Below are 12,620 nucleotides of genomic sequence, written 5' to 3'. Positions count from 1 at the left end.
AGAGAAGCAATGCAAGATCAATGTATGAAAGGTGATGACTGGCAAGATAGAAGACGGAGCAATCTTGGTTACGAGAGGCACCGTATGGTGTAGTTCCACTCGCAACAATACTACTAATAACAACGAATTCCCTTCTTCGGGGAAAATAATGATTATCTTCCCATGTGGTGTTGCAAGCCCAGTTTAAAACCAGGTACATTTTCTCAAATTAATTTTTAAGAAGATTTCAATATTGTTAGCGAATGGAATATTTTTGCACTTCACATGGGAAAGGAGTGGGAGATGAACTTGGAAGATCATTGAAAATAAAAGTTTCTACAGTAGGATCATTTCATAGTAACTCACGTTATAGTCAGACAAATTAATGAACTTTTTAGATATAATAATAAAAAAATAAAGCAAGTTTTTTGTTTATTTATTGCATTTAAGAACATTTTTCACGGCAGTACCTAATAATCGGGAATGTAATTAATTATTTGTGATTTATTGATCAAATAGTTGTAACTCACGTTGCACAAAGAAATACATTCCAAACAAAGACAGTAATGTACTTCAAATCTCTCTGAAAGTAAAAGTCTTACATATTTCTAGTTTTATGTAATTCTATTCAAAAACTTCACGCTAGTCAACAGATGAGTAAATAGACCAGAAAATCTTACAAGTAGTGAATGGCAATATGGCCTTAAATTAACAGCTCATGTAGGCCTACATATCGGCGTTGCCACAATGAGATTGAATCTATTGCGCACGTCTTGGGCTTTCAGCTTTTGATAAGACATTGAGGAATACCCGCGATCACAACATAAGAACATCAATTACTACTGATGCCTTAAGAGAAAAACAATACCTTGTATATGAAGAGGTACATGGGATTTCCCAAGATGGGTCTGGTAGAAGAATAGACATGATCGCCATTCCACCTGACATCATCTACAGGATATATAATTGATCCCACAATAAGAACAGAGACTACTGCCAATCAATCAATTGAAGTTCATGATGAGAAATGCGCTATCTATGAACCTTCAGATCGTAATTCAAGGAGAAATACATCTGTCGTCCATTGAAATTATAGGTTTAATGACTGGTGCGAAGGGAACAATACCTAGTACCTTTGTTATATTCTGCAGGAAATTTGGCCTCTCAACAAAATTCATTAACTCTATAGATATTTCATATCTTAAAGGTTCTCTAACTATCTAGAAAATCACTGATATTCGAACTAAATCTTTGTTAACCTTAGTCTACTTAATCATTACTATTCAATTTCTTTGATAATCCATGTTCTTGCCTCCTGATTGTAATATTTTTATATTTACTATGTCTTTTTCATACATTTCTCTCTTGTATTGTACACTTTGTCTTGGCAGCCACTAGTTAGTGGAAGTCGAACAAAGATTATTATTAATAATATTCATATATTTAAACATACAGTCACTTTCTTGAACTGTGGATAGCAAAAAGAAGAATAAAAGAAAATAATTTTATTAGGAAGTGCTAGTAACTCATCTTACGTAACTCACGCTACATTTTGTCCGCAAATATAAATTTGTGACCATTACGTTTTGTTACACAGTGATTAATAAATCTTAGTAGAAAATATAGAAAAATAAACTTGTTTTAATAATTATCTTTTATGATATTGTCACCCAACATGATTTTCTTACTTCATTACATGGTGTATGATACCGCTAACATTTAAAATTTTCACTACATAGACAATGACAAATGAACATTTTATTTCAAATGACTTGAAATTCAAGGGTGTTACATATAAAATAAACCCAGTCACACTTCTTTCGAATCAAGTTTCTTATCAATTTTGTAAAATGGTCTGTCCCCTTTCCTTTCAACAACTGATTTAGATAGCTTGCATAAAACCTGGTTTAGTTTCACATAATGATGTATCTTCTTCATTTATTTAAAAAAAAGCAATCCATATCGACCAGTATTCTTGAGACATTATTTTAACATCTTCATGTCTTCACCTACAGAACTTTGCAACATATTTGAAACTTCGTTTATACTATTATCAAATTTTACTAATAATATAAAAATTGCTATTTCAATATTCGTAGACGTTAATTCATCCCCTTCCTTGAAAGAAACTTTATCTGCTGACTTATCAATATCTGCACAATGCACCAAAGAATTTCTAGAAACAGACTATGCAGTCGAAGGGCTAATGCTTATCAGATAATCATGTCTGACCTCCTTGCTTAAAAAGAAGATAGTAATTTTCCATCTTATATTGTATACTGAATGCAGTGTATTTGTGTTAGGTCTATCTCTTTTACGGTTTGACACATTTAAATATTGTACATAAATTATGTCTACCACGAAACACTGAAGCAATCAAACACAAAAGCAGACGTTAGACCAAATCTAAAAAAATTGTGACTGATACACATTGGAAAAAATTTGTTTCTTGCTTTCTAATTTCAAGAATTTTAGATAACATATCATTACATGCTAAGTTTAAGGGAACTTTAATCTAAATATCGTCGTAACTAACGTCACATGTGTGTAACTCACACCATCACTTACGCTACATTCTTTCAGATTTCAAAATATATATGTATGTATGTATGTATGTATGTATGTATGTATGTATGTATGTATGTATGTATGTATGTATGTATGTATGTATGTATGTATGTATGTATGTATGTATGTATGTATGTATGTATGTATGTGTGTATGTATGTGTGTGTGTATGTATGTACTAACACTACAATTGGGTATACAGCCGGTGGCAGTGATATATACGAGTAATATACAATAATATTACAATAATTAGTACTAAAATTACAATAATTACAACAATAAAAATATAATAAACGTAAATTTAAATCTAACTATAAATAGAAAATAAATAAATGCAATAAACCTAGGACTATAAATAAAAACTATGCTATAATAACGGCTACTATAAGCAAAAGTGAACTTAACTTATAAGTACTTCTATTAAAGCCAACTAATATCAACTTAAGCAATTACTTATCACCTTAATTACATGTCAACTTAATTAATTACATGACACAACTTAGATAATTACACTGCTCCTACAATTAAATTTTCAGTCTAATCTTCTCTACCTTTCCTTAGAGAGGTCCACTCTGAAATATTGCCGCAAGTAAGCTGTTCCAGTCTACTGTTGTGCGGTTAACAAAGGAAAATTTTGCCACGTTCGTTCTCTGTTTTCTGCATTTAAGCTTCCTAATATGAATAGACTTGTCACTAATCTAGCATTGATGTCGATCCATGTTCTGTGTCCCATTTGTGCGGTCAGTCTGGTTTTTTGTCGCCTTTATTTGAGAAATTCCCATCCTAAGTCTTTCACTATCTCTTCGCCATGTTCCTTTCTCATTTTGACATATTTTGCTGCCTTGCGTTGGACCTTTTCTATTGAATCGACTTGGTTTTGTCTGTACGGATCCCAACGTACTCCTCCATATTCCATAATTGGGCTAACAAGGGTTTTGTACGCTAATTATTTTGACTTTCGGTTAGATTTCCTAAGAATACACATATAGAAACGTAGTGCTTTCCAGGCTTTCCTTGTAGTATTACAGCGTATTCCGAATCTCACAGGACCGGTGGACATCAATGATTTCATGCTGCATCGGAATAGGAACAAAACTACTGGAAGGTTCAATGGCTATCATGGCGGCTGTACAAGTTATTATTGTGCTACGCTAGCAAGATTTTGCGAAATTTCCATACTGTCATCTCGCTCAAAGAAAAGAGAGCATAAACAATTTATTTCTTGAACCAGTAGTAAGAACTGGTCCGTTGATATGTTCATTCATAAGCAATTAACATATTTTTTTACGTTATGCTATTATAAACAATACAGCAGAACCAAAGGAGAACACACCGCCATGACACAACAGTGCATGATGCCATCGTCTGCTAATTCCGGCCCTATACAAGAACCAATCAGATTCACTGATGCGGCTGATGGAGACTTCCACCACTTCTGCAAGCTGATGGCACCGGTGTGACAACGGTGGAACATCAGTGACGTCATCGTTGAAATTCGGAATACCGTGATGTCATCATATTGCTCAGCGCTGAGATTCGGAATACGCTCTTAGTGACTTGTTCCTTCCAACCCAGTTGTGGCACCGATGTACTATTCAGCTAATATTTGAGACAAATTTATTTATGCGTTCTACAGAAGGATATTGACTTACTTTTACTCACATCTCACATTGATTTTCATTTTATTTTCTCTCTTCCAGGTTTCAATAACGTTAAGATCGTTTTGTAAGACGGCGATATCGGATTCATCACTAATTTGTCTAGATATTTTAGAGTCCGTGAATAATCTTACCTGGGAAGTGGTATATATATATATATATATATGAAACAATAGAGGTGCAAGAATCGCCCTTTGAGGAACGGTTGATGTTACATTTCCTAGTTCCGATATTTATTTCCCTAGTCTGACCTTTTGGGTCCTGTTTTCTAAGAATTTATATATCCACTTTACTACTCGATTATCTATTGGAACCCTGCTTAGTTTCTCTAAAAGTTTTTTGTGAGGCACTACGTCGAAAGCTTTAGCGTATTCGATCACAATTCCATCTTTTCTTCCCCCTATCACCTTCATCGGATAAATCTTGTATTGGTGATTTGACTTTCGCAAGAGTATCCTTGTCTGAAGCCGTGTTGATTTTTGGTCAGCCATTCGTTGTTTTCTAAAATGTTGCGAATATATTGTGTTATTAGGTGTTCCATTAGTTTGCAGATAACTGATGTGACACTGACAGGTCTGTAATTGTTCGCATTGCTTTTGTCTCCTGCTTTATTATGGGGATTATGATAGCTGAATTCAAATTGTCTGGGATACTACAATTATTTATTGATATATTAAAATTTCACATTAAGTACAGTATCATGGCTTCACTTCCTAACTTTATAATTTCTGTGGGAATATCGTCTGTACCGCGCGATTTTCGGTATTATAGTCTTTCTATTCTGTTCCGAACATTTTTAGCCGCTATTTCTAACATCTCTGTGCATTCACTTTCATCGATTATAATCTCTCTCTACTTTTTATTGAAAATATAAATAAATTTTAATTTCAATAAATCTGCTTTTTGTTTGTCCCCTATAATTATTTAGTCATTACTCAATAGTGTCTCTCAAGACTGGTATCGAGTCCTGGTTTCACCTTCTTCCGAGTATGTAATTATAAAACCTACCCAGTTATTTTCGCCTTATTTCGATAAATTTTGCAAGTAATTCTCTTCTCCCTTTTTCTTTTCCCTTTCTAATTGTTGGTTAGGTCCTTAAATTTTTGGTAATTTTCAGAACTCACTCTTTTGTTGTACGCTTGCCTAGCCTTTTTCTTAAGTTGTCTGACATATGTTGTATAATATTCCGGGTCTGAATTAATTTTTACTATTTTGTATGGCACGTATTTGGAGGTGCTTCGGTTATTATTCGTTTAAAATTTTCCCAAACTTGATCCATGTTTTTGCTCTAGTCTAAAATGTTGTTATATTGATCTATAAGGTGACCTTGCTAACCGTTAATGTCTGCTTTGTTATACTGCCATATTTTTCGAGTTATATCTATACGGACATTTGTCTGAAGCCAGTTTAGCTCGAGTTGAACACTGTTATGGTCACTGATTTCAGGTAATACTTGTGAAGAGTGAAAACCATCCCAGGGTCGTATCACGAAGACATCTAAAAGGTTATTGTTCCTTGTAGGTTTATTTGTGACTTGTGTAAATCCTTGTTCCCATACTAGGTAATTAACCAAGGTTTGTGAAAGGGTGTTTGTCTCCACCTGACCATTCCAGTTCGCTGCGGGTAGATTTAAATCCCCTGCTATCACGACCTTCCTTCCTAACGATATTGAGGACATATTTTATTGCAGCTTACTCAAAGTAAATACGTTTGTTTCATTCGGAGGCCTATAGCATGCTACTATATCCCACTTTTCACCATTGTATTTATTATTGATCTTGTATCGCTATAATTTTTGCTTCTGCATGTGACCATAGCAAGCTGCTATCTATACTCCTCCAGCCCTGTCATCTCTATCTCTTCTGTAAATCCTGTAATCATTCCTGCATATTTCCGCATCATATATGTTACTGTGAAGGCATGACTCTGTACCTATAATTATTATCTCCGGATTGTAGATATCAACTAAATTCCAAAATTCAGTTATTCTATTTACAGTACTTCTGCAGTTAACCTGTAGCAACCTTAACAGATTGGTCCTCAACTGTTCGCTGTTCGACTCTGCGTTAACCCATCTTCATTGTTGACTTCTGTTCTCTCTTGTTGTCGCCGCCATTCCAAGGAAGAGAGCTCTCATCGCCGCTGTCCCTCTCCCGTTGAAGTGCACCCTGTACCTCCCGAAGTCTCTGTCATCCAGTCATAGGTTCTCATATAATACCAAAAGTGCATTTTTAAGCTATTATTAAATATAAGGATGAATACTATGAGCACTAAAAAATCTAAGAGATAGATGTGATTATTAACACATCTATGAAAAAATATTATATTTTCGTAGGCTAACTTACATTACTCGACAGATGGTTGTAATTTAACTCTCATTATAAGCAAAATGGATACGTGATATTAAAGTCCAAACATGTCATGACAATTTTGCACACTGAAACAGTGCTTGTAAACAGGTGTAGCACGGTTACTCTAATAACTTATCAAAGCATATAAGCTCCGTCATCGGATCTCAATTCTGGTGGTGTCAGCTCGCCACGGGATCTCAATTTTGATAGTGTCAGATTCGACACGGAATCTCACTCCTGATAGTGTCAGCTTCGACACGGAATCTCAATCCTGATAGTGTCAGCTCAGTCCATGGTATCTCAATTCTGATAGTGTCAGCTCCGCCATGGGATCTCAATCCTCATACTGTCAGCTCCGCCATGGGATCTCAATCCTGATAGTGTCCGCTCAGTCATGGGATCACAATTTGATAGTGTCCGCTCCCCCATGGGATCAAAATTCTGATAGTGTTAGCTTCGCCATGGGATCTCAATCATGATAGTGTCAGCACTGCCATGGGATCTCAGCACTGATAGTGTCAGCTTTGCCGTGGAATCTCAATCCTAATAGTATCAGCGCCACCATGGGATCTCAATTCTGATAATATCAGCTGCTCTGCAATGAGATCTCAATTCTGATATTGTCACCTCCACCATGAATATCAATTCTGGTAGTGTCAACTCCGCCATGGAATCTCAATTCTGATAGTGTCAGCTCCAGCATGGGATTCCAATCCTGCTAGTGTTAGCTCCGCCATAGGATCTCAATGCTGTTCGTATTAGCTCCTCCCTTTTCTTTTTGCAGGCTTGGAACTGATTAGTAAATTTTAATTTACAAATTTCTTATATTGAATGTTATTGTAATGTGTAAAATGTTTTTTTTTTTGCTTGGTTATTTGACGACGCTGTATCAACTACTATGTTATTTAGCGTCGATGAGATTGGTGGTAGCGAGATCGTATTTATCGAGAAGAGACCGAGGATTCGCCATAAATTATCTGACATTCGCTGTACGGTTGGGAATGCCTCGGAAAAACCCAATCGGCTTATCAGCCCAAGCGGGTAACGAACCCACGTCCGAGCGCAACTCCAGATCGGCAGGCAAGCGTCTCAGCCTACTGAACTACGCCGGTGTACAAAATGTTGTTTTTAAATGTAGTAAAATTAGAAAATATGGAATTTCGTACATGTTATTTAAATTATTGTTTATATGTAGAAAATAATGTCGAATTATTCTGAAATTTCTGTCTTGAACACGAGTTAGGGGAGAGTCGGGTAGTATCGGACATCGGGTAATATCGGACAGTGCGTTTCTTTCATCTACCACCATATGGTAGTACCTGAATGACATGGTTACGTTTCTCTATGCGACATCACAGAAACATAACCATCTCAATCAGGTACTATCATCGTGTGGTAGATGAAAGAAACTCACTGTCCGATATTACCCGATGTCCGATACTACCCGACTCTCCCCTATAACATTTTACTTTTTCTTCGAAATCTTATTGTAATATGAAGCTTCCTTCACAAAAATTATATGGAGTTTTTTTTCTTTACTATCGTATAATTATTCCAACATCGCAATACAATAGTATTTTGTCCTTGAATTTTCTTGGATTTGATTTTCATCTGTTGACAGATAAAAAGTATAAGTTACAAATCTTTAAATTTATTAATTGCTATTGACCATAGAGACTATGTGTTTGTTTCGATGTATTCCGTCGACTCCTTAAATCTACACACATATTATTTTCACTCTGTAACTGTAGAGTATTTAATATTTCATTAAATTTGACTTGTGTTTCAACTCATTTAGGCATATCACATATAGCTAGTAAACTTATAATTTGATAGACCAGACAAAATTGTGTAAACAAATAATATGATTTCTATAAAGAATTTCCAATATAATCATAATACAAAATTTACCTCTGATGCAATTCTGGCTGGTATGTACGACTATTAGGCTATCAGGCAGTACATCTCACTTCACGATGTGTATCAGAGAAAGAACAATAAAATTTTTGCATACAACTCAAATCTGATTAGCGAACTTGATTGATTGATTTCATGAGGGCTGGATCCAGGTTGCAATTAGGCCGTTTAGTCCCATTTTACCGGGCATTCTTGAATCCGACGGTTGGAAAAAATTATGCAAATTTGATGTTATTTTTACAGGTAATTACTAGCTATTTTAATATTCTGAACAGTGTTTTATAAAGTGTTTTAAGCATGAAAAAATTTTTGTTCATTTAGGTTTTATAGTAGCTAACAAGCAAACATTATGATGGGAGCAGATAAAAAACTTTTTTTTTTCTTTCACCATGTTAATAATGTCAAAAGAAGCGCTTATACAAATTTTGGCCACTCGACAGCAATAACGAGGGCCTTAAGAGATAAGTTCGCCAGGGACCGTTAACAGAAATAAAATACAATTTCATTGGAAAAATTTATTGCAACAGACACAGCAATTGTTGAGCTATTTTTCAACATATTCCCCACTGGAATTGAAATATATGTCATATCAGGGGATCGACAGAGAGGTTCAGACGACTGTCAAACGCTGGTTCCGATTCCAGGCGGGTGACTTCTACGACACAGGGATACAAAATTTGATCCCATGGTATGACAAATGTCCCAATTCCAGTGAGGGTTATGTTCACAAATAGCGCAACAATTGCTGTATCTGTTTCCAATAAATCTTTGCATGCAATATTGTGTTCTTTTCTATAAATGGCCCCAGGGCAAATCGCTTTCTGGACGGCCTCGTAATTGCGGTCGAATAGCCAACAGTTGTATCAGCAATTCTTTTGACATTATTAATATGGTGGAAGAAAAAAATTAACTATTTTATCTGCCCCCTTCAGATTGTTTGCTTGTGACATAGCCTATAAAAAATGAATTTCACAAAATTTTTGTAGGCCGATGGCGTACCCGCCTTCTTAAAATCCCGCGGCACACTCATGTAATCTAGATCAATGCTTCCCAACTAGGGAAGAATTTTCAGGATTTTAGAAGGAAATGAGGAACATAAAATAGAAGTAAATGAAATAAATGTATATGCATTAATATATACATTAATATATAAAATAAAATATTTTCACTTTTATATGCATTATTTTTTAGTTAAGATATGGGGAAATCACAGTGTGATGAATGGTGAGAGGGCGCATGGGGGAAAAAGTGGAGAAACATCGAAAGAAATTAGATATTATTCACAAATAGAACTAACATACTTTTTTGTATTCTTTTTTCAAGTTTATGATAGAAATGTAAAATTTAATGGTAGAGAATTATTACAATGCAATATTAGTGTAATTATTATGGTACACTGTAATGCATGTTTCCTTAATTTGTTATATATTTAGAAAATATGAAAAAATACAATATTACATCTTTTGCAGAAATATTTAATGTGCGATATTTTTTATAAACACAAGTAAAATGGATATTTTTAAATTTGGCAAAATATTCCAACTCTACTAATCTGGCAACCCTAGCTGTGGGTCAGTTATTTTCTTCTCTGCCGCTCGCACACCTACACTGAGTTTATTGAATGTTCACTTGTGTAACTTTCGCTGAAAGTTAACTCTTATGTGTTCTCTTTTTTCTTTTTTTTTGTTTATTTTTAGGAACCTATCATCAGCATGATTCACTTCACGAATACGAAGTACCAAGGTAAGAGACAACATTTTCATACAATAAATAGCATACTTGGAGAAAGAATTTCATCGCGTGTTGGACTAGAATCTGTAATGATGAAATATGATTTTTCAGGATATGCGTACTTTCGTCTTCTTCGCTATATCTCGACTAATTATTCATGATTAATAACACAAGCCTGGAAAATTAAGGCCCATAAAAACTTTTCTACGATTTTATGCTACATTTATAGTTTCCAGGCGTGCGTAATCCAAAACTGAGCTAAGATTTTCCCTATCACGTACCATTTTTCCGCAATATGCATAGATAATTTTAACAATGTGAATGTAGCGTTATTGAATTTACAGTAATATCAAAAAGTGATGAAGTGAAACATGTCCTGTAGCAAATATTAAACATATATTTAACAAAGACTATTAGATCGTCATAGATAGATAGATAGATAGATAGATAGATAGATAGATAGATAGATAGATAGATAGATAGATAGATAGATAGATAGATAGATAGATAGATAGATAGATGGATGGATGGATGGATGGATGGATGGATGGATGGATGGATGGATGGATGGATGGATGGATGGATGGATGGATGGATGGATGGATGGATGGCTGGGTGGGTGGGTGGGTGGGTGGGTGGATGGATGGATGGATGGATGGATGGATAGATATATATATAGATATAGATAAGTGCATTTATTGATGCATAATAAATTATACAAACTCATGTACACAAGATCCTTCGCAGGAGCCTGTACGGCCATTCGTGCTATAACTATGCACAGTTTGAATCTTCAAAACGAAAATAATACCTACTAATAATAAAATAGTAAAACAACAGTTATTATTCAAATCAAGCTTCCAGGTATAACTCCCTGTAAAGTTAATTTGAATAATTTCGAGGGAAAAATTGTTCCAGGGCCGGGTATCGAATCCGGGACCTTTGGTTAAACGTACCAACGCTCTGCCAACTGAGCTACCCGGGAACTCTACCCGACACCGATCCAATTTTTCCCTCTATATCCACAGACCTCAAAGTGGGGTGACAACTATCAAGCAACCAACATTGAGTGCACACTAACTCTGTGTGACTTAAATTGTGGTTCGATACCCGGCCCCGGAACAATTTTCCCCTCGAAATTATTCAAATTAACTTTACAGGGAGTTATACCTGGAAGCTTGATTTGCATAATACACGTCACTGTACGTAACAGAAAACCACAATTTAAGTCACACAGAGTTAGTGTGCACTCATTGTTGGGTGCTTGAAAGTTGTCACCCCACTTTGAGGTCTGTGGATATAGAGGGAAAAATTGAACAGTTATTATTGTTACTACCGTTATCATTAATTATTACAATTACAACTAATCTAACTTCAAACCAAATTTCACAAAAATAATAAAAATAAAATAAATGTAAGATATGAAAAGAGAAAAAAAAAACACAGTGACACACACACACACACACACACACACACACACACACACACACACACATATATATATTTATGTCCACAAAGGTCATCTCTTGAACAGTTAAAACATCTACCTAGGTAACTTTTCTTTGTAGTAGGCTATAATATTGTTTTGATTAGTTTATTGATTACTTTTATAAGGCTAAAGATACCATCAATATCAATTCCAGGTTATCATGTCATACTCAGTCTCCTTTTTTGGGATATCACTTTCTTTATAAATTATGTATTTCATTCACTTAGTACAGTACAGATGTACTACTATGGAATTTATGTGAATATTCCTTCTTGACTCTTTATTATGTTATTAACGTTTAAAACACAACTGCAATATTAAGAAATTGGTATTAGTAGGCTACTTTTGTTTTAGAGACAATATAGAAATTATCAAACAGGAAAAAGCCATATAAAAATAACGACATAAAATTTCACGTTCCGTTTGAAGTTTGTGCGCCACATTTTCTTAGTTCAACAGGCTGGTTATTCATATACATAACCCTTCCTCCTTCCATATCTAGCGCTTAAAGCCCGCGCACGACATCAAGGTCAGAAAAATGCGCTAGCTTTGACATCACTGATATAGCCTATGGATTTATAGTGAAAAATGTGTAAGAATAATCGCGGCATGACCGCTCTTGCTGTGATCAAAAAGCTATTCGCTACATACAAATGTTTTGTAGTAAATTAGTCATACATTTATTTATTTTTTTCATAAGTGTATATTATTTTTGGGAGTGTTTTCTGTAAGTAATTTTATGAGGTTGTTATTGATATGCTGATAAATTATTTGTTGTAATAGCTCAGTATCAAAATAAGCAGCCAATATGATAATGTAGATATTTATCAAATTACATAATATAAAGTTAAAAGTACTATATTTTGTAGTCTAAAAAAATCTGTCATACATAATTACTATATTATAATGATATTTAATTTTATCGAA

Source organism: Periplaneta americana, chromosome 2 (genome assembly GCF_040183065.1).
Source record: "Periplaneta americana isolate PAMFEO1 chromosome 2, P.americana_PAMFEO1_priV1, whole genome shotgun sequence".
Taxonomy (NCBI): domain Eukaryota; kingdom Metazoa; phylum Arthropoda; class Insecta; order Blattodea; family Blattidae; genus Periplaneta; species Periplaneta americana.
Note: the sequence above shows the minus strand (reverse complement) of the source record.